Here is a 26746-nt window from a genome sequence, read left to right on the forward strand (position 1 = left end):
AAGATAAAACATTCAAGACAATCAGTGGAGACAAATTGGAACACTGGAACATTGGACAGGCTGCCCAGAGAGCTTGGGGAGTCCCCAACCCTGGAGGGGTTCAAAACACGGGCAGAGGTGGCACTCTGTGACATGGTTTAGTGGGCATGGGGGTGTTGGGGTGATGGTTGCACTGATGATCTTAGAGATCCTTTCCAACCTCAATGATTCCTAGTTCTACTTTCATTAAAAAATAATCCAGCCACCAAGCCAGCAAACATGAAATTAATTGTTACTCTCCCCTTAATTGGTTTAGTGGTGGACTAGTGGTGGTAGTGTTAGGTTAATGGTTGGGCTTGATGATCTTAAAAGTCTTTTCCAACCTAAACGATTCTATGATTCTATGAAATTACTAGTAAGTTAGGGATGGTTGAGTGTAGCATGGTGAATACGAGGACAAATGACAGAAGAATACAGCAAAGAATGAAGAATTAATTAGTTATACTGTACAACACATCTTTTAAATCTTGACTTTCAACAGCCACAGAGGACATGGATGGAGACATAAACTAAAAATTCACAAAACACATGACTGACATTTCTATTATGTTTAAATTTTAAGGAAAGCAGCAGAAGGAAAAGTTTCTTGCTATTTATCCCAAGTACAGAAGAACTGACCTCTACAACAGGAGGGGAACTGGCAACAAAGGTTGGGTTCAATGAATTAAATCCCCCAGCGATTACTGTGTCAACAACTGAACGAACAATGCAAGTTTTGCAAACACCTCATAGGAGGCAACTGGCCTCTATTGTTTCCAACGAGTAGCAGTCACCGACATCCTACAGGTCGGGCAAGGACAGGCAGCCATGCCCTTTGCTGGTGCTGGCCAACCCCGCTCACATCAGCCACATAAACCTCCAAACGCACGTGCACTACAAAAAGCCGCAAACCTTTCAAGTCAGTAGTAGTAGAAGGCCAAAACTGTTAGACAAGAAGAATGTTATTCAATCGTCCGTTTGGGGGGTGTCGTCGTCGTCGTCCCCTGCTGGCTGATAGGTAAATGTCTATGTCCATTGTTTCTCCTTGAAATATCTGATTTCATTATTTTCCTTCCTACATGAAAATTGAAAAGGTTGTGATCTCCAGGGCCAGTGTGCTCTCTTAGCTGCTACCCTTGGCAAGCCAGGCTTTAACTAATGCTACTGAAGGATGCGGCAACACAGCTGTGCAAAATTCTCCACCCACCAGAAAAGGAGATGCGTATCACGTGCTTATTGCCCAGAAACAGAATTTAATTTATTACTCCTAAGAAATGCTACATTACTCTTCACCCCGCTGTATGGGGTAAGTCTGAACTTCTATCCGTCTGAGCAGCCCCTTCCTAAGGGCTTTCTCCCAGAAATGCAGGAGTGTACTTTTGAACAGAACTTATCCCTGATCTGAGGATTTTTTTCAGGGTTGTTTTTTTTTTTTTTTTTTTAAACTCCTGGTGCAAATATAGCAAAGCTAGAGCTTCAAGACAGCATGCATCCGCTATCCACAAGATAGTTTGAGACTGCAGTTTAATTAAATTGCCTTTCTACATCTAGAGTGAGCAGGAACCGTAAGTTGCCAAAAGCTCCCAGAAACCAACATTTGTGGGTACCACAGGAAGTCTACTTAATTAAAAAGGGATTACCACTGAACAACTGAGAGTATAACACTGAATATCCTGGCAGTGAAAATAAGCATAACGCAGCCCAGCAACATCTCGATTAGGACTGTCCTTTTCCGAGACCCACACCTCAGACCTGCCTCGCTTTCCGGTCTCCCTCCAGCCCCGGCCGACTCCAATCCTCCACACAAAGCCCATTTCCAGCACAGCACAAGGTCTGAACTGAACACGGTATGGGCTCCGATGGCGCCTGGCACCCGTTAACCAACGCAGTCGATACAAATGAGGAATTCCGTATGCAAACGGGCGACTGATTCAGCCTCCAGCTGCCCCTGCCCGACGGCCACACCGCAAGGCCGTGTGGCCAGGAGCTCGGCCAGGCGGGACGGCCCAGACCACATCGCACGCAGCCGCTTCGGGCAAACCACAGCTCCCGACACCTTCCGTTTTAACCACAACTCTTTGCCTTTTATTATAAAAACGCACCAAAAGCTGTACCAAACATGTTCTTAGGTTCACAAAGCAGTTAAAGGGCCGAACTGCCCGTGCACCCTCCACGCGCAGGCACTGCGGACCTGCACGCAGTCACGCGTGCTTTTGCCTCCCACAGCCGCAACTTCTGCACCGTCGCACGCCACGTGCGCCCACGCTTTTTATTTCATCCCAGTTTATTTTACCCAGGGCTCAGCCTCGTTCCGAAGGCCGAAGCATTAATCTCCTCATAGATTTTTCTCAGGCTCTGATTGCCAGGGCATTGGACTATTTCACAAGCATTAATCCTGCCCCCGCGACGCCCACGGAAACCAAGGCTGGCGTTTTTCCACGTTTTACAATTAGCTATCCAAGACACTGAAAAGAAAACCAAACCTCATTTCCTGGGCCGCTTCCCTGACCTTGATGGTCGCAGGGCTGTGTCTCTCACCTCTTCCCTCCCCGCTCTGCCTCTCCAGTGTTTTTGCGCCCAGAGGTGCCGCTGGCGTCGCTGACGGGGGCTGCAGAACCGGCTGGAACCGGCCAGAACCGGCCCGGGGCAGCCCAGGGCTCCCCTCTCAGGGTCCCCACAGCGCCACTGCCAGCGCCTGGCATGGACACCCAACACACCGCCACGCTTAAAATCCAGATTTTGAAGAGTACTTAGCATTCCACAGCATTTTATGACTATATTAATGTTGCTTTTACAGGCAGATGTAAGCCGTTTTTAAGCCATAGAGATAAGAACTACAGTTTGTGTCAGCTCCGACACTTGTCCGACAACGTCAGGAGCCAACTTGGTCAACTAAACTCAATAAAAAACGCTCTTCTCCCCCATTTGCCACCCAAAAAGGCGGCAGACCGCTTTCTGCTGGGTTGGTGAACAGAAGGGGCTCAGCACGTGGCCCAGGAGGAGCCCAGTGCAGGAACTGGCAGGGGCCGGCACGGCCAGGGCTGGCGGCGAGCCGAGGGAGAGCCGGCAGGGCCCTCGGTTGTCTCCGAGAGGGAGAGCTGCAGGGTGGGGGCACGTCTTCAGGGCTCACCACCGCCTTGCTCCGACACAGCGGATTCAGGAGACTGGAGCAGGCCCTTCAGGTTCACCTCCCGAAGGCAGCACTTACAGGCAGAAGGCCACAGACATGAAAATCCGTTTCCTCTCCATCTCAGCAACAGGATTTTAGAATCATAGAATCGTTTAGGTTGGAAAAGACCTTTAAGATCATCCAGTCCAACCATTAACCTACACTGCCAAGTCCATCGCTAAACCAATTAAGGGAAGAGCAGCAATTTCATGTTTCCTGGCTTGGTGGCTGGATTAATTATAATGAAAGTAAAAACTAGGAATCATTAAGATTGGAAAGTACCCTAAGATCATCATTGCAATCATCAACCCAACACCACCATGCCCACTAAACCATGTCCCAGAGTGCCACGTCTACCCATTTTTTGAACACTTCCAGGGATGGTGACTCCACCACCGGTACTAAGTATTCACCCTTATTGCCATCACATCCAAAAACCACGTATAAAATTTACAGGGTTAACTCGTGCCATTAGAGGAGCCAATAGGACCATGCCTTAGGCTGTTCAGAAGAGGCACGGCTTTCATCAGACGTCTTCATCAGATGTCTTGCCCAGGTGGCCAAGGTGGCCAACAGCATCCTGGCTCGTGTCAGGAATAGTGTGGCCAGCAGGAGCAGGAAGGTGATCGTGCCCCTGTGCTCGGCGCTGGTGAGGCCGCACCTGGAATGCTGTGCGCAGTTTTGGGCCCCTCAGCACAAGGAGGACATTGGGGTGCTGGAGCGTGTCCAGAGAAGGGCAACGGAGCTGGGGCAGGGTCTGGAGCACAGGGCTGGTGGGGAGCGGCTGAGGGAGCTGGGGGTGTTCAGCCTGGAGAAGAGGAGGCTGAGGGGAGACCTCATAGCTCTCTCCAGCTCCCTGAAAGGAGGGGGCAGGGAGGTGGGTGTGGGTCTTTTCTCCCAAGTAGTTAGTGATAGGATGAGAGGAAATGGGCTCAAGCTGCGCCAGGGGAGGTTTAGGTTGGAAATTAGGAAAAATTTCTTCACAGAAAGGGTGGTCAAGCATTGGACCAGGCTGCCCAGAGAGGTGGGGGAGTCCCCATCCCTGGAGGTGTTCAAAAAATGGGCAGAGGTGGCACTTGGGGACATGGTTCAGTCTGGTCTACCCTTGATTGGTTCAGTGTGGATTTGGTGATGTAGGTTAATGGTTGGACTGGATGATCTTAAAGGTCTTTTCCAACCTAAACGATTCCATGGTTCATCTGAGACTGAAGAGATGCCACCCAGAGCCTGTCCCAGTCGGTCGCCATCATGCCCCAACACCTCCCCACCTGCCCCGCTTATGGCTCCTCTCCCGTCCCTGCTCCCGAGCCCACTCCTGTCCGAAGGAGCAGCCTGAGCTACCCTGATGGGAGCGGGCAGGCTCCAGCAGAGCAAGGCAGGTCCAGAGGAGTAATGACCTTCACCGACGGGAGCAGAAGTGATGCCAGGAAAGGTGAACCTCTTCAGCTGGTATCACACTAGCGGCACTCAAAATACCCATTCCCCACAGCTGCATTAGGAAGGCAGTTATAGGATGAACTAAGTCAAATCTTGAAACGCACAAGGCACCTTTAGTAACAGAAGTATCACCTTTAGTCACACGCTTAACAGCAACATTTTGTATGCCAGAACAGGAGGAAAAAACCAGATCAAGTCAAGAGAATTCTTCCTTAGCTTAGAGATGGTAGGAAATTTGCCATGAGTCATCACCTAAGATTAAGTTCTTAGTTACAAAGATGGTTATTTGTCATAAGAATGTGTTTATTAAGATGGAATTAAGAAAAGCTTGTGTGTACAGGGGTTAGTGCTTGCCTGTCAAAGCTCTGCAGCTACATCTGTAAAGGAGAAGGCAGCTGCTTTCAAATAAGGCAAAGGGAGGCTGCAGACATGAATTACCAAAGAGAACAGCTTCGAGAACACTAATCAAAAACCGCTGAGAGGGGGAGTTCAGTTTTGTTCTTGTGTGTTATTACTCATTGTTGCAGTGAGGTTTTGATGAGATTCACCATCACGCTTTCCATCTTATCAAACCGCTCCTTCTGGCAAAGAAGGTACCAGGGAAGACAGTGAAGTGCGGGGCTAAGATGAGTGATTTCCCCACAAGACACTTTCACATCAGTCTACAGTGTCCCACTCAGTATATATTTACACATCTCCGACATACAACTAACTGCTAAAATTAAGAAGTGATCTTTTAAAGTGGTTCATTTTCCAACTCAGGTCACGTAGGTCAACACTGTCTCTCAAACACAGGACTCCTGAATGAGCCAAATGCTTCATTTTATTTCTACTCTCTGTAGATATTTATAAAACTTGCGTAGATTTATAAAACATTCACATGCAACAACAGCATGTTAAAAGTCACACAGTTTGCTGTGTCAATAATGGTACTGGGTAGAGAAATAAGTGACTGAGCAGCATTTTGATTGCATCCAATATAGCGAGGCAGAAAAAGGAGAATGAAGCCCTATCACGCTAAGCCAGCTGTAACACAGTCAAACTCACAGTCACTATGGAAATACCTCTGACTACCCTATCTGTTGAAATACAAGTTAGGGGAAAACAAACTTTTAAATGAAATCTAAAACTTTTCAAAGTATAATAAAATTCTTAAAATCCAGATATGCTGGAAGCTAGGCATTAAATCTGTGTTCATTTCTATGGTAAAGTACACAAGTACAGATAAAAGATATTAGATGTTACCAGACTAAGATTTTTATCTTCTAACAATCTGTAAACAATAGTGCAACACTAATATCATCACAGGCTTAAAAAGATGTTATGTTAATTGCATATTATTATTTATTGATCTATTTCTGCATCAATTTATTCATATTCATTTTCAATTCAAGCAGAGTATTATAGATTTATTCACAAAATAATAGTTCTAGAGCAGCACTTCCATACATCTACTTCAAAGCTCTTTAAAGGAGCCCAAGATTGCAATCCTCTTCGTACTGTTTGGAAGAGTAAGGAACAGAAAAGGAGAGCCAAACCTCAGTCACCTACCCAGGGTTTTTTACTTTTGCTACACAGCTGAAAATTTAGCACTACATTTCCTGATAGGTATTATTGAGGTATCTTCTAATTTACCTTCTATTCTATTATGTTCAAGGACATTATTTTATTTACTTCTCTGAACAGGAACACCAATATCTTGGTTTTCTGTAGCCCAGAAAGCAGTAATCCAATAGAACTGCTGCTTCATAGAAACGTAACCAACATCAAACCCAGGACAGCTTTACTTTAGCTAGGGTAGGGAAAAGAAAAAAGGGAACGGTGGATTTCTCTCATAATCGTGTCTTACCCCCCCGTTAGGTATGACTGTTATACCCAGTCACGAGGGCTACCCGCAGGCACACACTTGCACACTCTTTGCGGTTCTAATAAGCCTACTAAAAAAGGGAACCAAAAGTTACGTCTGCCACCCTGTCCCTAACTCACCCGACGATGATTCCACAGCAAAGCCCTAAGAATACAGAAAGACTGACTGTTTCTTGGCAGCGTGTCCAAAATAAAGCCTCAGGCTGAGAGTGCACATCACTTTCCACCCCCTGGTAGTGGAACAGTTTTTATGGAGTAATAACACGCAATTGCCCTGGGGGGACCAAACAGGCTTTAAAGCAAGGTGAAGTGGCAGCTGCGCGGTCACGCAGGCAACAACCGTGCGGGCTCACCGGCCTTATGAAGCGGAGCAGGGAGCCGTGCCTCAGCAGGGCTCTCGCCTTTGCGACAGAGGGCAGCTACGTGCACCCGCGGCACGCCTGCCGATCCGCGTACCGGTGCGCTCCACCCTCAACACCCCCAACCCGCCTCCGTGCAAAGAGGGCAAGTTAAGGGCTGGCTTGTGCACCCCAAAAATCACAGCTGCCAGCCCAGGAGTCTTCTGAGACAGAAACAGAGAAATGAGTAGTTACAGCATCCTCGTTAAACTTGCATAAAAAAATTCAATTTAGAGGGCTAATTCACAGTTTATTACCTCCTAACACATGGATGCGGGTAGCTGGCTGGATGCTTTTCCTTTTCTCAGGTAGCATCTGCAGGCATGAAACAACAAATTGCATACCACTATATTCAGGCTCCTTGACATACTATTTTTAAAATTATTTCCAAAATGAAGCTCACAAGTTAGGACAGGCTGAGATGCATTTATATCCTGCTTTTTATGCCCATAAAGAGTAACTGGGATACACGAAACTTTCTGGATAAACTCACCTTGACTGAAATCTATCCTCTGCAAATATTAAACCTGCATCAGGATTTCCATTGGGGGAAGTGAGGAGGGAAACAACTCATTTCTTTAGTTCACTGACAATGATAAATGCATGTAGAATCTGTTCTCTTTTAATGCACATCAGAAGCACTTACAGCAACAGAAACTATATTGGCCAGCAGCAAAATTGCAAAAAAACCCAACAAAACCAAATTGAACAAAAACTAACTACCAAGTTATACCTGCTCAGTTACTCACAGAGAAGTAGGGGGAAAAAAGCACTAGTGCTAGAGCAGTTATTTTTGGAAGTGTCTGCACTCCTCTCTACTTTCCTTTCTCCACGTTTGCCTACGCTGCAATGGCTCATGCCGCCCATAGCTTTCTACAGATCTCCACCTCAGCAGCCCCCATGCCTTTACTGCGGTCACAGCCTCCGGCCAAACCCCTACCCCCGGGCCGGCCGCCCCCCGTCCTGCTCTCCTGACCCCAGAGCTGGGGAGAAGGCCTTCGCCCCCTCGCCGCAGGCAGGGCGCTTCGAGCCCACCGCAGAGCGGGCACGGGACGGGAACGGCTGCCTCGCCGAGGGGCACCCGCGCGCGTGGGGACGCGGGACAAGCCAGCACGGCATCGCAGGCTGCCCCGAACTGACCGTTTGAGGAAAACGCCTCAAGAGACACCGGCTCCCCTTAGCCAGGATCAGCTCACCTTTCCACCCACAGCTATCGCTACACCAGGCACCGCACACAGCTGGAGAGGGTCCCCAGTGCTGGGCAGCTGTGGTCCTGTCCGTCCTCTTGCAGCCAGGCGACGCGCCACATCCATGAGCTAGCAAGCGGCTTTAATCGTATGTTCATTTTCAGCCAAACCATCTCCCTGAACCGGCGAGCGGTCCCTGCTCGCCCTTCTGCGAGCAAGCGGATCCACTGTCAGGGCACGGCAAGCGGGGAACAGGACCCCAGCAGCCGCTGCTGAAGTCAGCTTAAACTGCCAGGAGCCTGCACCTAATGATGCAAGAGCCAGCCCTCTCAAAAGTGACAAAAATCGCTCCTTAATTGCATCAACATGTGTTGCTCATCAGCAATTACTGGTTTGAGCTCGTTACCTCTAGTACTGACCACACACACACCTGGCTGCTCCAATTCAGTGGCAACACTGAACTGCTGCGGTAAGGGCAAGCTTTCGTGAGAATGCTTCTAGCAGCTTCACCAGTTTAACACCGTTATGTGCTGTTGGAATCTCCTCACATCCTACCTCAATAAAAACTAACTGTTGTGCTACCAAGACATGCAAAATGTTCTTCCAAGTTTTCCTAGGGCAAAAAGCACTGTTTGCAGCACTTTTATTCCCTATTTCATCGGTCTTACCTTCCATAGAACTCAGAGCATATTCTTAACCATAAACTATGATTTTATTTATGTATTTATTTTTACCAGCTAGGCGAAGATTTGGACAACTGCAAGAGGGGCAAGTAAGCAGTTGGGACAAAAGGTAAAAGCTGCAGGGAAAGAAGACTGTCTGGGGCGGCACAAGGGCCCTCACGCCACCTTCCCCACCAGCCGGGTCCCTCCTGGGGACATCCATGCCAGCGCTGCCTGTGCTGGCTGCCACCGGCACGGCTCAGACCTGGGCTCCCTCCCACACTCTGCCCGTGGCTCCCAGCGCTCGGGCTAGCCTCTGACAATTCGTGACAAGATACCACACCTTATTGTCACTCAAGGAGACACTCAAACCTCAAATTGTTTTTGTTTTTCACTTACATAAATTATTGGTTCAATTGTAATTTCTTTAAAAACAAAAAAAGATTGCTGTGGTGTCTTTAAATGTGCAAAACCCCCATGTACTGGACAAACACAGAACAGAAAAATGGTCCATGACCCTAAGAGGGGACAACCCAAGCATGAGATGAGATACAACAGAAAGAGATGGGTGAATACAAGGGAACAACGAACAGCACCAGACAGCGCGATGGGATACATATCAGCACCGGTCCCTTTGGCTATTAGCTAGGCATTTGCAAGCTTCAAAACAGAATTTTATGATGACCAACACAGCTGAAGTGCAGTAAGCAAAACCTTGTTTAAAAATTTAATGGATTATTATTGACAGAGCCAGACCTCACAAAGCAATCACTGACAGTAGCTAACAACCTCAGACGATTGAGAGCAGTAGTTTCAAAGAAAGTAGGTGACATGGTCAAAGCAGCAAATTAGGGAAATTGGTCCCTCTGCAACAAACGAATCAATGCATACCAACCCAAGCAAGAAAAACAGGATGTGGAAGTAATTGAGATGTGTGATGGTGAGAGGCAAGGAGGGCTCCAACTCACTTATTAATTAATCCACAAGTGATGCAGGCATGCAGAGGCAGCGATGCTGCTGTGAACACTGAAACGTGACGCAGCACAGGGCTCAAGTCCGAGGCAGAGATGAAAAGGTTTAGGTAAGTTTGAGCTGAGGGCTAGACATCCATAAGAGATCCAAACAAAAATATGGCGTGTACCTTGGACAAGAGAGGTATGACCTGCATCAACATTTAGACTCACATGTTATCAGCACAGACATGGCTGAATTGATGGGAAAATGAGCATGGAAAAAGGGAAAAGTCCAGGAACGTGACACACCCAGACACAGATTCTTGTGTTTCACCAGCTGGTAGGCATATACTGAGTCAATAGCTCTGTACACAAAAAATAAGCTATTCGGCAGCACTACCACTTCCTAGCCATGACCCCAGTCTTGTGGCCTGCTCACTGCCTTCCTATGAAACCTCACCCAGTTCTCTGTTTCTCCTCCTTCATACCTCAGGGAAGTGGAGGGAAGACTACCTTGGAAAAGGACAGGATGGGAAATATGAAGTCAGAGAGCCCTCAGCTGGTTGTTCATGCTTCAGAGCGAAATGCCCAGCAAGGTCAGTTAGCAGGATCGAGGAGAACAGCATGGAAGGAGGGAATCCCCAACCATCCCGCTGTCCAGAAGGTCTAGGCATACCTCTGTATGAGCAGCGTTACCATCTCCTTCAGCATCAAGAGCTGTGGATCCTTCGCATTCACGCGGCTTTTCACTTACTAGTTCTGTTCGAGATGTTCTGAATCACACAGGGAGAGGTACCCAGCACCTTAAGGATACATGTGCTGCTATCAATAACATTTGACTTCACTAAGCTGCAGTGTTTAATGGAAAGGCTCAAGCAAAACTTTGAAGTTAACGACTGAGCAGCAACTTTATTTTGCAACATAAGATGCCAGTTTTTCTCTCACAAGATGCTTTAGTATTTTCTTCTTTTAAGGCAATAATTTCTGCCTTCCTCTTACTCAGTCCCAGAGAGTAGCATATGATTACGAGGCAAGTGTTTTTTTTTAAAAAACGAAATGCCTGCCCTTATATAATTTCTTTAATAAAAATTGGGTTTGCTATTTCTTCAAAAAACAGGAAAATTTTCCTTTCTAAAGGAAAAAGACATATCAAATTGCAACAGATTATTCTGAATCTACAGGAGTGAAGTTTCACTGGCACTTCAGTGGAAAGCTGACGGAGCGGTAAAACATGTTCAACTCATTTGGGAGATCTGCAGAGGTTTAAGAGAAGGAGCCACCGACATAACAAAAGCACTAATGCTCATTAAACAAAGAATGAAAATAGAGTAAGAGCCATTTGAAATCTGAAGTGCCGGACATCCATAAGTGTGTACGCACAATCCCAGGCCTGAAAATTTAGGAGGGAAAGAAATGCTTCACACATAAAAGAAAAACTCCACAGAAGAAAGCTTCTCCAAGTCTGACAGACAGCTGTTCTAGCACCGCACCTGCAAACAACAGGTAAGCCAGCTGGACTTTCGTAATGACATACCACCGACGGCTGCTGTAGCTTTCCGTAACTACAAGATGAAAACAGTTACAGGCTCACACTGCTGAGTGGAGTAGCAATGTTCATATTCATTTACCAGAGGAGAAACAATACCATTGTGCTGGGCTGTTGATTAGTTCAAATGAAGTGATTTGTTCAAATTGTTCAAATTGTTCAAATACAATGCATCCTGGGAAATTGTCAGGTATGGACCATCTTTCAACTATACGATATGAGACATTACTAAGTTTAGGAGGAAAAACTGAAATATGTAATTAGTAGAAGCTGCTGATCATTTCAATCCATTCCGCTTAATGATTTAATGTGATACATAGAAGAGAAAGAGAAGACAAAAGTTCTACTTCAAATACTGAAAGCCCCAAATGTTTTCCTTAGAAGACTTTGCCCACGTGCCCCTTTTCTGTGTAGGGATACCAGATTCAGCTGAACTAGTAGATCATAGTAGACAGCAGGCAGGTGGAAGAATTGAGTGGCTGCATACAGGCACTTCCTTTTTCAAACAAGGAGAAACATTTTAAACGTGTATATCTGCATGCAGAAACTTTTCTACTGAGCAATTATCTGATAAAAACTATTTTTCACTATGAACATATAAACTTCAGGAATTACTACTAAGTCCTCTTACTGATTAGCAAGACTGCATACTCGAATAAGCAGTATTTCTCCATTTACAGCTGCTGAAATATATACCCTGTGCATCCTGAAGAACATAGGATGTACAAATGGATAAAACCCTGCTGATTTTGGTGAAAAACACGAGCGTCTGGTTTCCTGGAAAGCCAAAGGACCAGTTCGTGGTAAAAGCTGAGGAAATTCTCTGGTGCCCTCTGCTGCCAGCAGTGCCCCAGGCGGGCCCGGCCGCTCCCCGCAGGCACCTGCGGAAGCCTCCCTCCCTAATATTAAAGCCACTGCACCAATTTAACCAATAGACCGACGCACCTTATGCCCACACTTGGCAGCCTAATACTCCTTCATTTCGCTCACCTGCAGGAGGCAAAATCAACATTAAGGTTTCATAAATAAAAATATCTATTATCCACCGCATTTCTTCTGAGCAGGCTTTAATCTCTCCTGGTAGCATCACCCTCTGCTATCCACTAGCCGTACATTTCGGACAAGTCTTTGTTCAGCTGACCCTTCAAATGCTTTCCTGAAGTAGAGCCCAAAGCACGCCCTGTGACCGCAGCCCGAGCTCAGGCGCCTGGAGCTCCTGGCTGGCTCTGCCATCGCCCACTGCTCCCCCGACCAGGTCGTGGCTCGCGGTCCCCTTCTGTCACGCCAGCGAGAGCAGGGTGTAAGCCCAGTCACCCTACGAACAGCTGCAGGTAGAGTGACGCAGTAAGGTCAAACCACCGTGCAGGGATGAAATGAGCCGCTGGAGCACACAGGCTGGGACCGGGGCTTTCTGCTGCTCACAAGTACACAGCCTGCAGCGCCTTACCTTCCTTCAACGCCACCGTTGGCGACGTCTTGAGGAAAACTGCTAGACAACAGCAAAGGGTCTGCCCCAGGACCACCTGATACCATAATTATTTGAGCGTGTGTCGTGCAAATCTCTCAGGGGATGCTTTACAAGACAAGAAATTACAAGGGGACTTACCGAACAGTAGGAGAGAGAAGGAAGGAGACAGCTCTGGCTCTTGCAATTACTGAGCTTATACATTGCATATACTGAGGATGTACTACCACGACAGCTACTTTCAGAAAACAACCACCTCTGCCTACCTGTGGTCCACTTCTCCTCCTTCCCAGGCAGGCACGCACACCTGCTTTACACACAACATTGAATGAGTTCAGCATTTGCCCAAGGCTGCTCCGATTGCCTTGTAGTCTTTATTTAAGCACACTAATTCAATAGGTGAAGCACAAGCTGCGCGTGCTAGCTGAAGTTAAGTAGTGCAGATGCTACCTTGTCAAAGATACTGCTTTCTTCAGGACATCCTCACCATCTAGCATTTTACTGTCAGGCTCTGAACTTTTTTTTTTACTCCTTTGCCTTCCAAAGTACAGCTTGCTTTAGATTTAATGAAGCTCTCAGTTGGTCTCTTTCCCTTCCCCCTACTCTGTAAATAACATGTTCATTTCTACTACACTAGAAAAACTTCCATTTTTTCATTGCAAATCGAGCCGTCATTTAGAATATATTGCCAGCAAACTTCCCCCCTCCAATGCAATACTAAAACTAATAGCCATGTGTCAAATCATTCATCATTTTAAAAAAAGTAAAGACAGTGGTGACAGGAACTCATCATAGTTTCATCCCAATGCCTAGCAGAGCACTCATTCAAGTTCACAAGAATAAAAAGTCTTATTTGATTCTTATTTTTGTTGAAGCACACATCAAGATTTTCTAGTGAATGTCAACATGGATTTGCCCAGTGCTCCTTCGAAACACAGCAAGTGCATGGCAAATGAGACAATTAAATAGCTATGGTGCGCACAAAGCGGAGGTAGGGAGCAAGCATACTACTCTCTGGGTAAGACTAAACGCTTTTATTGATCAATAGATTGCACAAAACTCAAGAAGTGGAAGGTTTGTATTGCTTTGAATATTCCACCTCTCAAAGCCTTACACCAGCAGAAAAGCCGTTTTCTATACTTCTTTTTCCAACTAGAAAAAGGAAGGAGAAACAGTATGAATTCTGTCCTACTTGAGCAACTGCCATCTAGTCAACTTGGTCATGTGAGAGGTTTGCAGTACAGAACTCTCTAGCTTTGCTCCACCTCCAGAACTCCCCAAGACAGGATACACGCAGTATTTTCACTCTGGCATATCTGCCATTTTGCACTACTCAATCATTTTTCCAAAAATTACCTTCTATGAATCTAGCTAGTGTAAGATTTTACCGGGTAAGATTTCTGACTAATGGCTGATGTCAAAATCTGTTTTGTTAGGCCCACCACAAAAAATAATTTAAGAGTTTGAGTTTTGTCTATTTTCCATACAGCAAATAATTCTGAAGGAAGCAGAAGTCATGGATAAAGCCCCTGCCCGGTACGCCGTGTGCTGAGGAGCCAGCAGCGGCGGTGGTCCTGCTCACCCGGGCAGCACTTGCCAAGCACTGCGCACGCCGGTCATTATGAGCCGGACTCTTAAAAAATTGCGTGGTCAATTTTTGAGAGACACTCGCTTCACTTAATCTGTCTGTGCTTGCCAAAGGAGATACGAGTACAAGAAGGAGAACAGGCTGTTTTTAAAACCCAGTTCCCCCTCGCTAGTTCCAGGGGTATAGCTGTCACCACAGCTTTTCCATTAGTTATAACAGGATATACCGTAACTCGAATTGGACTACAAATAGTGCTGGGGGACTTACAGGAACAGCTAAAAGGTAAACACTTGCTATCTTTGCCGTCTGCAAGGCATATTCACAGTCACATGTGCTCTCCTTCCATTGCCAATCCACAGTAACAGAATACATACAAATTAAAGAATTCAGCCACATTTCAAGTAGCCTTGTTCTCAACAGGGGTAACACAGTATGATTTAAAATACCACCAGAAGCCTGGAGCCTGCATGACCTAGCCCTAACACGGCTACCGCTAGATCCCTGATCTCGGAACACAGGAATTCTGAGCAGGAGAGGCTTGCATCTTGGCCGCGCCCGTCATGCCGCAGGCTTTTTAGGGAAGAGCCGGTAAAAGCAGTAAACCCAGAGGCAACCCATAATAGGCTGTCATGTCATTAGAAGTGTAGCTTCCTGTTAACGAAAAACATCCGTAATTTTAACTGAAAAGCACTTTACCTTTTTCAACTTCCAGACAGCCACAATTTCCACTCTATGATTTAGAAGGCAAGAGCAGCAACTAAGAAACTCCATCAGATGTACCCATTTACAGCACACCCAATCCTTCCTTTCTTTCCAAAACTGTAAGTTTAAATGAGACCATCTACACCAGTGTCTTATTTCACACAACCAATAATAACCAGAAGACATTTTCTTCTCGTTTATACATATGCATTCACCTTTATTACTTGTGAGTGCATCTGTGTGTACATGCAGAGACTGCAAGAAATGTGTTACCACTGCGCCAAATAACCCAACAGCCAACCCAGGGCTACTTTCAGAAGTGCTACATTTTACTTACATTTTTTTAAAGTGGAAAAAACCCCAATCAAAAACCCAAGTCCACGCTGGACATACCTTCAGGGAAAGATACAAACCTGTCCACCGAGGCAGACCATGCTCAGCAAATAGACCAAGACACTAGAGAAATACTTCTGCTTAGACTTCAGTAATATGCACAGATATTCAGGAAAGGAAATTTCATTTTATATTCCAAGGTTCTCTAGGCAGTAACTGCATTTGCATGCAGCAACTTGCGCAGTGCAGCCTTAGTCATGATGATACTCCTAGCATCATTCCTAATATGTGAGTAAAACCAAAATAAGTAATAATTGTTCAGTATGTTGCATAACTAAGATTAATTACATTATAATTTGCACTAAATTACATACAAGAATACAAATACTAGCTGAATTCATTAAGACATTACATTTAAGAAGCAATGTATGTATTACAATGCAGTATATGTCAGGTGGTAAATATATGTGCCAATGCATTAGACAGGAAGAAGATTGTAACGTGTCTTTCAGAGTTAAGCATGCAAAGCTAATACTAAATTCACAAAATTCCAGTTTGCAGTATCTATTAGTCATCAGTCTATATCAAAAGACTTGTAATTTTACACAGCAAAACATAAAACAGGTTATAAAAAACCCACTTGTATCTACACCGACTAGCCACTTAATGTCCACCTCAACTAAAACTATGTAGATGAAATTCATCACATTAAACCATCACCTCGGGTTGCTCATAGCTACTATTTCATTCTACGTTCTAGTATATTTTGTGTCACTGTAATCATAATCCTATAAATTTCTAAACTCTTATATATCATTAGTTACTATCGAAATGATTTCATAAGCCAAAAAGAACTTCACAAAAGCCAAATCAAAAGCGTTGAGTTTTCTCTATTGTTACAGTCTTCAGAAGAAAAATACTAGTTTCTCTAGTGCTCTACACTGGTAAGAGACTTCCCTTGGATTTAATCAGGCAAGAACTGGCTTTCAGATTCTGCAAGCCTACAGGCAGGGTTTTATAATGGTAAAGTTGATTAAAAACGGTGAGGAAAACCCACAGAGATGCAAAACACAGTGCATGCCTGGTAGTTAATCTTTCACAGTTACATGGTGACTTACCATTCTGCCTCGGCATTCAGCTCTGCAGGACTCTACCACGAAGAGGCACATCGGCTGCTGGGGCCGTAACTTTGCAATTCTAACATGTTTTCAAACGACTTCAGATTAACTCATTCTAAAGCGTGTAACTATGTAAAATATTTAGCAGTCACTTGACCTTCTTCCTCCCAAAAAGGACATTAAAAAGATCAGGAATTGGTCCTCAACACTTGATTTAATTTCTGAAAAGAGACAAAAAACCTGTATTTGTCCATAATCCAGAAGTGCCAGTTAGGAACAACGTGCAGAAATCCTGATGTTTCATAGCGCGCGGGATACCATGAGCGTGTTAAAATCCTCAGCCCGTGCCGTTGTGCTTTCGGGTGCCGACGACTTCTTTTCTCTTTGCCATGACAGTGGCAAACACACAATGCAACCCCGAAAGTCAACCCTGTCCAAATCTACACCGGGATGAATCCCAAGGCATTTTCCTCTCTTCTCAAGTGTTTATTTTTCAAAGCAAGGCCTACTTATCTCCACACTTCAAAGGCAGAGCCCACCCATTGTGCAGAGCTGCCCTCAGAGCTTCGCCCCTGTGCCTCCCCGTGCCGTCCTTGCTGACGCACCCGGAGCCGCAGCGGCATTTCCCTGCCGTCCCGGCACCTCCGCGCAGGAGGGACAGTCGCCCCACGAGACGCCGCGGCGCAGCGCTGGGCTGCTGCTCCAACCTCAGCAGATGGGAAGGGACCGTCCGCCTCCCCGGCAGCTGGCGGGCACCGCCGGCGCCCAGGCAAATCCAGCCCGGCCCCACTGCCCGCCATTCCACGGGGATGGGAGGCTCCGGGAGGATGCGCGGGCAGTCACCTCCAAGGGCAGGAAAGGGAGTTTTGGGGCGGGCAGCCTCCAGCTGTTGCAGATAAGAACAGCAATGAGGGAAGCAGGAAGACTGAAGAGACCAGCTGCTGCGAGAGACACCTTCTGCCACCAGCAACGGAGAGGCTGTTCAGAACTGCAAGCGCAGAGTTCAGCGGTTCCTCCTTCCCCCAGCCGCACTACTGATCCCCACGGGCTGTCCCGCACCTACCACGAGGGTCCTCGGCACAGCCCACTCGGGGATTTCACCCCTTGCCGCGTCTGCTGACGCTGGTCCCGGTTGCCACACACCGCCCAGCAGCCAGCACCCACTGCACTTACGGATTCAAACGCTTTACTTTCGGATATTAGCCTGTGGCTGTGTGCTAACCTACACCACAACAACAATCAACTTGAAAGAGATTTGTCATCTCATGGAAATCACTTATGGGAAACAACGGAGTATCAGGGTCTACCATCCACACCCAGAGAAGAAAATACACATAGACAGGATTAGTTACTGCTATTTTTAAGGGATCCTGAACACACACCACACAGTGAAAAACTATGTGTACAGTTCTAACGCCCGTCAATTTTCCTTATCCTCTTGCTTAGGTCAAACGTTACGTGTTTCTCCTCCATCACCCCAAATGAGAATTTAATCACCTACTCCGTGCCGATCCTCAACAGAGCTGTTAATGGGATCATTATTACACAGTGCGCTCTCAACAGCTGTGTTAGAGCGATACCACCTATAGCAACTTAAATCATACTCAAAATTCAAGCAGCAGGAAATGTTAATATCTCAGCAAGGTACGCAAGGCCCCTAAAACAAAGAGAAAAATTAAATTGGAACTTTAGCCAAAAAATAAAACTTTCTGAAAGCTTGCCAGCACAGCAATACAAGCATTTCACTAAGTTTGTAATATATGATGCTGTTAGTCTCAACTTTTACTGAAGAACTGTTTAAAACAAAGTTAAAAACATAAGTTGGGAACATGTTTTTAACTCTGTGGTTTTATGGAAATCCTACTGACCTGAGACCAATTTACTTAAATAGTTAAGGGCCACATCAATAGAACTCAGTTCAAATTTCACTTACTATTAACTTCATGCATTTTGAAAGATAAAAGGCATTTTTACGATTTATCAATTCCTAAGCCAATTTTAGGAGTTCTTTTGAACACGACATCTTAAATATTTACAAAAGTTCTGTGAGAAGCATGCTGAAGGAGATACTACAATGCCAGAGATTCAGCTGTAAAGTTTCCAATGTATCCTTTAATGAATCAAATGAACTCTAAAAAGATTCCTGCTTCTCTCGGAATACTTCCGTGAATTTGCCACAGCACTTCATATAAAGTTCCTCTTGATGAGCAGATTCAATATTCCAACTGCTAGCTTTGCTTTTTTCCAAAAAAAAAGTGGTAAAATTTAAAGCTCTGGAAATAACGCAGAAACAAAATCCAACCAATTAAATATATCAAGTAAATAAAAGATCCGTAATCGTATGAGAAGGCCAAATTAAATGAGACCTAGAAAAAGCAAAGTTAGCACATAAATACGGCAATTCTAGGGTTAGTATTTGCAATAGAAATCTTGTTTTCTCTGTGCCTTAGTCCCATCTCTTTGCTAGAATTTGCTCCTCCTCTCTCGTTTCGGTACTGCAGCATCTCAAGGCCAACTGCAGGAGTCTGAGGTAGACGCTAACGCTGCGAGCAAGCAGCGGTGCTCCTGTGGTGCGACCCAGCGACCCTACTAACAGCGCTATCTCGGATCTCCTCAGCAAGCGCTATGTGCCCGACTGCATCTACACGTGAGCTGCTGCTTTTGCTGCTTATGATCAGCATCAAAAGCTGTTCTTCAAAATAGCAAATTTGGGGAAAGAAAATAAAAAAAGCTTTGTCTTACCATATTCTGCACACAGCTAACAAAGGAATGTTTGTTGCAAGTTTCACAAAAAAAATTAAAGTTGATTAAACTTTTAATTGCTGCTTTCATGTAGTTTCAAGCTAGATATGCAAGCTAATGAACAATTTGTAAGCATCATTAAAGAAATACAGGCAAACCCACAGGGAGGCTCATTTATACACCAAGAAATTAGTCATTTCAGTAACAGCTAAATTGGATAGCACTAATTTCAAACTGATAAAGAACTTCGAAGTAGATTGAAGCATTTGCAGTAAGGAATTTCCCCACACTTCGGCTTGAGATAGCAAGAACATCAAACCTGAATTAACATGTGTGGGGAGGGAACGGGATATTGTTTTCCATTCGTTTTGGCTTCAGAACCAGCTTCTTCCCCAGTTATTACCTGATTAGATTCTTTAAGTCATTGCACAGCAAGCCTAGACTTGGAGAAAAACAATTCCTACACCTGTGACTAATTCTTTCAAAACAAAAGACTTGAGAACGTACAAAGTGACTGTATCTGTATCTTTCCATCAGACCATCTAAAACCAGTGTTCTTGTTTGAGAATTGTTATTTTGGCCAAAGACCAGTGCAAACTATGGTCTGTTCGCCCTGTCTTTTGACACACAGATGAACAGGGGAGCAATCATATGAAGACTGCCGTAGGCACTCCAAAAAGTTCTCTTTCCCCTCTCAAGTCCCCAGTTTAAAACTCAAGGTGGTTCAAGGCTTAACTGGAATTAAAACCTGGACTTGCCATAGCCTAACAGAAAAGCACTAAGTCCGCACAGTTCACTGAACTCTTTTCTACATTAGTACTGCTAGCCTTCTCATGGTGTAGGCTGAACAGGAGAAAATGCTTTTATTGCCTTTCTCTCTAAAAGGCGGACTCAATGAACCTCATGGGTCCCTTCTAACCTGAGATATTCTATGATTCTAAGGCACCATCCTTAGGAACTGCAACAGTGGCACCTGGATACGTCCGAGACCAAGAAAATTCACAGTCTGGCTACCGAGTCAGACTTTGATGTCTGGCACCCGAGAGACGGGTACTGAAAGCCAGCAGGGAAAGTAGAGCTTCCTCAAAATAAGACAGAGGGTGCTGCTGGCTTTTGGTCTGTCTTGCACTATGTGGGGCATACGGGGAGATAGCTGGGAGCCATTTTAAGTATTGCCAAACACTGCCAAGGTTTGAGCTGCTCCTCACACGCTCACAGAGCTAAGGCAGACGGTGAACTTGGGAACGGCTTCCCGTGGTGGGACAGGGCACGAACAGCCGCTGCCGTGATGAATGGCTTTCTTGCCAACGCACAGTCCGTAATTTGCATTGGTTGTAATCAAGTAATAGGATCTCTCATCACATTTATGAACAATCAATTATAAAGCATCCTTGCTCTGCTAAGTTTATTCTGTTTAAACACGTAAAATAGTGAATGCAGAACACCTACCTGGCTCCGAAGATGTCTTTTTTCGCTAGATCAATGCCAGAAACCACCTTTACCCTGAGGATACGAGACTCCTCCTGTTAATAAAAAAGAAAATGGGTTTAATGTTTATTCCGTAATTCATTTGGAAGATCAACAGTTCACAAGCGGTTAAGCTGTGAACGAACTCTCAGCCTTTAGATGGCAGGAGTCTCTCCTAGGTAGGACTTTGAAAAGAAAAGCCCCTTGGAAGTACACACTTTATCTGCTAAAGAATAGCCCGAGTCAAACATGAAGAGCATTCAACTCCAGTCAGAGCTGTTAAGAGTTAAAGGCAGAATAAGAGTTGATAGCAGTAATAACATCATAGTAATAATAATGTAACAATAATAGTAATAAAAGGAGAAGGCAATTTTCTGAGCAGGGCCATTTCAAATCCTAAATGATCCATACTCCACAGAAATTCATTCTGCTTAGACTCTAAAGCTTCTCTTCAAACACAAGGGAAAATACTCATAACGTTTTTGTCCAATAATGCTAATACCTCTTGGCCAGAGAGATGCCTGCAGTTTAAAAAAGGGTGCAAAATTAAAAATAAATCCTTAAAATTGCATTGTTTAAACCTGTCTCACCACCTTGGTACATACAGAGCTCAAAAACAACTTTCAGTGACAATTTCTGAAGATGCATATTACTAGGACATCAACCTGATGTTCGGTTTATCACTTTGTTATGTTAAGCTCCTGAGGAACTTTGGTATAAACAGGTTTTTTTACGTTATTTTTTTTTCCCCACCCTGTTTGACCAGTTTACTTTTGCTACACAAAGAGGCTACCAAAATTAAATCTGGAAAGGATCCTACAGAAACAGGTTCTGCAGTCGCCCTTATCAGTTATACCTTTTCTCCTCCGATAAGCCTTCCAGGACTGCAAGATACAAGATTCAATTACGGTAATTTGAGACTCCGTTCCCTGAAGCTTGTTCAGAAAACAATAACATTTTCCCACAGGCTTATCCTGGCATGACCATGCTACACCTATTCTATTTGCTTTAGATAGCTAAAAGCGAGACACAGATTTGTTAGCCGTCCCTGAGATTTCTGAGATTATTAGGAAGGTCAGCAGCACCTCGGAAGCAAACCCGCACCTGCCCAGCCTTGTAACACCATCCCTCCGGAGGGAGTCAGAAGCAGATTACTTCAGAGAAGGAAAAGCAAAAGTCTCACTGAACCTGTCTGCAGGGCAAGTTTCATCCTGACACACATCTGCCGTAGTAACTGTGCCGCATTAAGACAAAAGCTTGAGGATTTAGATCCTTTCTGAAAACGTGTTTGGTGGTATTCTTTCCAGCAGCACTTAACACTGTGCACAACAGTTTCTAATTAAGAAAACAGGATTCCTTCCCAAAAGAGCCTAAAGCTTACCAGAGAGGTGAACCAAACAGTATGTGAAAAAATGGTGTTACATTAGTGGATATTGAATTTTTTTTTTTTAAATATGTTACCTTTTTTCAATCTGTTAACGTCAATACAACATGCCTGGTCTTCTAGAGCAGTTTTAATAGACAAAAGGCAATGAACTTGCAAATTGGGATCAAGGAAATTCCTCCATTACGAGAAGACAGCATAGGAAAAAAAAGTCAGAAATGCAGACTATTCTGACCTTACTGAAGGAGAACTGGAGGATAAGAAGTTGTAGTACTGAGTAGAGAGGAAAGAGGGATTTTGGACAGTTACTGTATTATCAATGCTACTCAGATTTCCTCCCACAAAGTCCAACATCAACTTTGCTAGAGTGGCATCTTACTTCTGCACTAAAACCGTCTCTGTGTATTAACTGAATTAAAAAAAAAAACTTTAAAAAAAACCCTCACAGAGCAGGAGGAAGTCCAACTACTGGAGGATCCCTAATTCAGGTTCTGCAAGACACAAAAAACCGATGCTCCAGACTATCTAAATAGATTCTCAAAAACATGCCTGGAGTTTCACTTCATATTTCAAGTACACCAGAAGACAGACCCTGTTCCCTCCCTGCACGCAGGCTCTCAGCCTCTGCTAAATATTCCATTTTACCAAGCAGAACCAGTGCTTTTGCAAATGTTTTTTTAAATTTTCATATGCATGAAATACATGTAATATTAAAAAAAAACCAAACTAAAACACCTCAACTCGTAACAAGGCCTCACCTATCTACCCTCAAATTTTTTCCTTCAGTCAGTAAGATACTTTGATAACACCTATTGCATACAAGGAGCAAGGTGAATTTTGGATGATGGAAAACGCTTCTGCAGAACATGACACTTTATGTATAGTACTCTGAACCATATGAGTAGCTGTTCAGACAGTTCATCTGTAAAATAATCCTTTTGTAATGCACCAAACTTTTCTTATCTCTATCATTTTGTCCAAAAGCATTCACAAAAGCAGCATAACACAGGTGCATCCATGTGCACACATATGCATAAAAAGCATAATAAAACAACATTCCAGCTCACGCGACTACACAAACCCTCAGATGATAGAGATGAAGGGTTCCCAAATTAAGCTTGCTCAGGCATCACCACGGGTAGTAGTGGGAACCAGCAGCAGCTCCCAGCTTCCCAGGCCATGCACAGGCTGACACCTCAAATTTGTGTTCCTCTGATCTCCACCTCCTTAACTGGGAACGGTGCCTGGGGGGAACAGCAAGACTGAAGGGCAGGAAAAAAAAATAAGCTTTTCATATTCCTATGCTTGCTCCTTGTGTCCCAATTTCTTGTATGTATGTATGCTGTGTCTAAGTAAAGAAAGGAGTTAAATTTTCACACCAGTAGAGAGGTAATCTCACCTCATTGTCCACCAAAAAAAGCAGATAAAGGATCGCTTAGCTAGGCACAGCAAGACTTGAAACACAGAGCATCAATTACCTGACACAGGTTTCCACCCACCCTTCTATGAAAAGACTGTACAAGAAAAGAAAATTAGGGTTTTGGTTTGTTTTTCTCGTAAATCCAGGGCACAACAGACAAGCAGCCAAGACAAGATCACTAAAACATGGAAAAATTCTGAGTGAGAAGACCCAGGATCCAAACCCCAAATATAGTGATCTCTTTGCAGCCTTGAGCCTGAGCTAATCTTTAGTTAAGCAGCACTTAAGCTTATTGAGATTAAGGACATGTTTACACACACATTTCTTTCAGTGGGAAGTGCCAACTTAAACGGCTCTCCCCTCCAGTTTATTCCATTCCCACCCTGGTTTTTCTGAACCTAGGTCAACACCTTGAGCCAGTGGAGCGCACAAACGGCACGCCAACAGAACTGAAGATAAGGGGAGGAAGAAATGACAGCCAGAGACGAAGGGCAGACGGAGGCAGCTGCTTAAAAGCCAGTGCTGCTATGCAAAGATACAGATAAAGATATTAGGTCGAGAGGAAACAGCCTCAAGTTGTGCCAGGGGAGGTTTAGATTGGATATTAGGAAAAAATTCTTCACCAAAAGGGTTATCAAGCACTGGAACAGGCTGCCCAGGGAAGTGGTTGAGTCCCCATCCCCGGAGGTATTGAAAAGCTGTGTAGACGTGGGGCTTAGGGACATGGTTAGTGGTGGATGTGGCACTGCCAGGTTAACAGCTGGACTGGATGATCTTAAAGGTCTTTTCCAACCTAAATGATTCTGTGATGTATGCGGCACCAAGACCAGAAATTCAAGGCTTCAGTCTACAACACTCAATAATATTCAGCTGAGCTTAGAAAATGCTGACTTGCCTTTTATTTTTACTCCAAATACCTAGATTTCCATGATGGGGAAGTCCTTATGTACAAACACAGAGAATGTCTTCACCGAGTTCTGTGTCATCTGGACACACCCTCCAGATTAAATAATAATAAAAAAAGGTCAAAGACTTAACCATCACTCCAGACTTAGCTAACGATAAACCAAGACCACTTGCTAGCAAAACTACCAGCTCTCGTAAGCCTTGGGCTCATGGCTCGTGCTCTGCACGGCGTGATTTGACGCCTCTGAAGAGGCATCAGGGGAGGCCTGAGTCAGCAATCCAGCACAGCCAAGTCCAGTGCCTCCTGTAAGTACCTACGGGTACGCTCACCAGCACCCGATCTGATATATCCTGCAAAGACCGAACTGACTGTGTTTAGTAGGCAGGAAAACCCCAGGCGCAAGTAGAGAATGGAATGAGGAAACAGATTTGGAGGGTTAATGAGAAGTGGTATGTTACAGAGCCATGGCTCTTGCTGGGATCCTGTGCACTGGAGACGGTGTGCAGCGCAGTCGAAGGATCCATGGAGGTTGGAGTTCCAGTCTGCAAAATGCGTAAACGAACAAGACCATACAGAGCAGGTTAACAAGGCCGATAGAAGAGAGACGTTCGCAAGCACAGATGTACGGGGACTTGGATCAGGGAACTAGACATACAAGCCACAGAAGCACAGCTCCCTAGGGAGGGACCCCCACGCACTTTTACACTCGCTCAGTGCGCTGACCGGAGGCTGACCAAACCGGCCGCGAGAAGTGGGAAATGAGGGTCTGCTTCAACACAGCAGCTGAACCACAATACGTACTCTTCCTCAAGCATCAGACACAAAGTGGAAAGGGATGCTGGAGAGGTCCCTGACCAGAGCAAGACAATTTTTTTTGTTGGACCTAAAGGTACTTCCTTAACTAGCCTGTGCGTATCTTAAAAATTAAACAGATGCCACATGACAATACTGAGTTCTTTACAGAATGGACATGCCACTGAACGGAAAGGCAACCTTAAACTGTCTAGACAACAACCTGATATATGAGAATCCAGTAGAGCACAATTTATTGGCAGCTAAATATCTTGACTGAAAGACTTTCATGAGTAATCAATCATGTAACGCATTCTCATAGAGCAGTTTTCCCAACGCAAACAAACCTCTAATTTCTGGCAACTGTATCTAACATCCCTCTAAGTCAGTAAAAAGCGAAAAGAGGCTATCGCTTACCACCTACCAAGGTGCTCAGGCTCAAGGACACAATCTTGGGATGCTCCCTCCCCACGCACTCAAGAGGCCAGCACCTACCTTGCTTGCTCAACACCCTGCCCCATCCTTCTACTAGCAGCCAAATTTTCCTTCTTGCAACATCACAGAGATCAGGAGGCGGGAACATGCAAGAGGGGTACAGTAAAGGGAAGACAAAGCTCGGGAAGCTGAGACTGCCTGTCAGAAACACTGTCCTTACCGGAAGACTTCAGCTATCTAGAAGCCACCTGCTGCTCGAGTTGCCATTCCCAGCACACGCGAAGGAAGAGGCAGCAGGCCACAAGAGCACTCTAGAAGCAGTTCATGGTCCGCGGTCCCCACTGGACCACCCTAACCTACCCAAAATGAGTTAATACTTGGCCTTCCAAGGTCACTTTATTCAGCTCTGCATGTTTCCACAGCTTTGCTCCATGTCAACAGGAACCAACCACTACCACCGCTGCATGGTCATACCATTTCCAACAGCATCCGCACTAAAATATTTGAAACCAATAAGATCACAGTTTTCCTCTCCCCACTTCCCCAATGCCATGGACGGGAGCTGGATTTTGACCTGGATTCCTTCCTCCTCACTTTGTACTTAGTAATCACAGAGAACTGGTGCTCAGATGATTTAAATGCTATTATACTGACAGTGGTTAATAGCAGCAACTGATCTGCTGCATCCATCTTGAAATCACTTTTTGTCGTCTTGCTAAGTGGGTATGTAAGAGGCGCTCTTCCGGTTCTGCTCGGACTTGAAAATACTGATCAAAGAAAAATACTCACCTGGTGGTAAGATTAAACTGTGTCCACCTTCTGTGCAGCTCCTGCACTGTCCGAAACAGCCAGTATTAGCCACTGACAAACAGCAGACTAGAGGAGATGGACATCTCACTGCAATTTTTGTATTCCACTGAATTCTGTTCGTGTTGAACAGCATCTATCCTAAGCTGCTTTCCAAAAGGCGCTGTCTGAAAACAAAGTTAAGCTCACCCCACAGAGGAATTTTTCTGTCATTTTAAAACCTTGCCTGTGGTGTACTAAGCCTGGAAGGGTCTCCTTAAAATGCCAGGCGCTGCCACTCCCTAGTCCATTCAAGAGCTGCAGTTGAGCAACCAGCGGCTCCTGCTTCCAGAGGACGGGGCGTGCTCCTC

The 26746-nt window shown here is 45.0% G+C and overlaps 1 protein-coding gene across 1 annotated transcript in view; it reads right to left on the reverse strand.

The window, feature by feature from the left end:
* The window catches only part of NEDD4L (NEDD4 like E3 ubiquitin protein ligase), a 154047-nt gene extending 127658 nt beyond the window's left edge, over positions 1 to 26389 (reverse strand). Inside the window, exons 1-2 of the mRNA XM_075727087.1 lie at positions 26379 to 26389; positions 20634 to 20707 (exon numbers count right to left, since the gene is read on the reverse strand). The gene's annotated coding sequence lies outside the window, so the exon portion shown is untranslated. The remainder of the gene's footprint in view (positions 1 to 20633; positions 20708 to 26378) is intronic.
* Positions 26390 to 26746: the final 357 nt, after the last annotated feature.

The sequence above is a fragment of the Pelecanus crispus genome, chromosome Z (assembly GCF_030463565.1).
Source record: "Pelecanus crispus isolate bPelCri1 chromosome Z, bPelCri1.pri, whole genome shotgun sequence".
Taxonomy (NCBI): domain Eukaryota; kingdom Metazoa; phylum Chordata; class Aves; order Pelecaniformes; family Pelecanidae; genus Pelecanus; species Pelecanus crispus.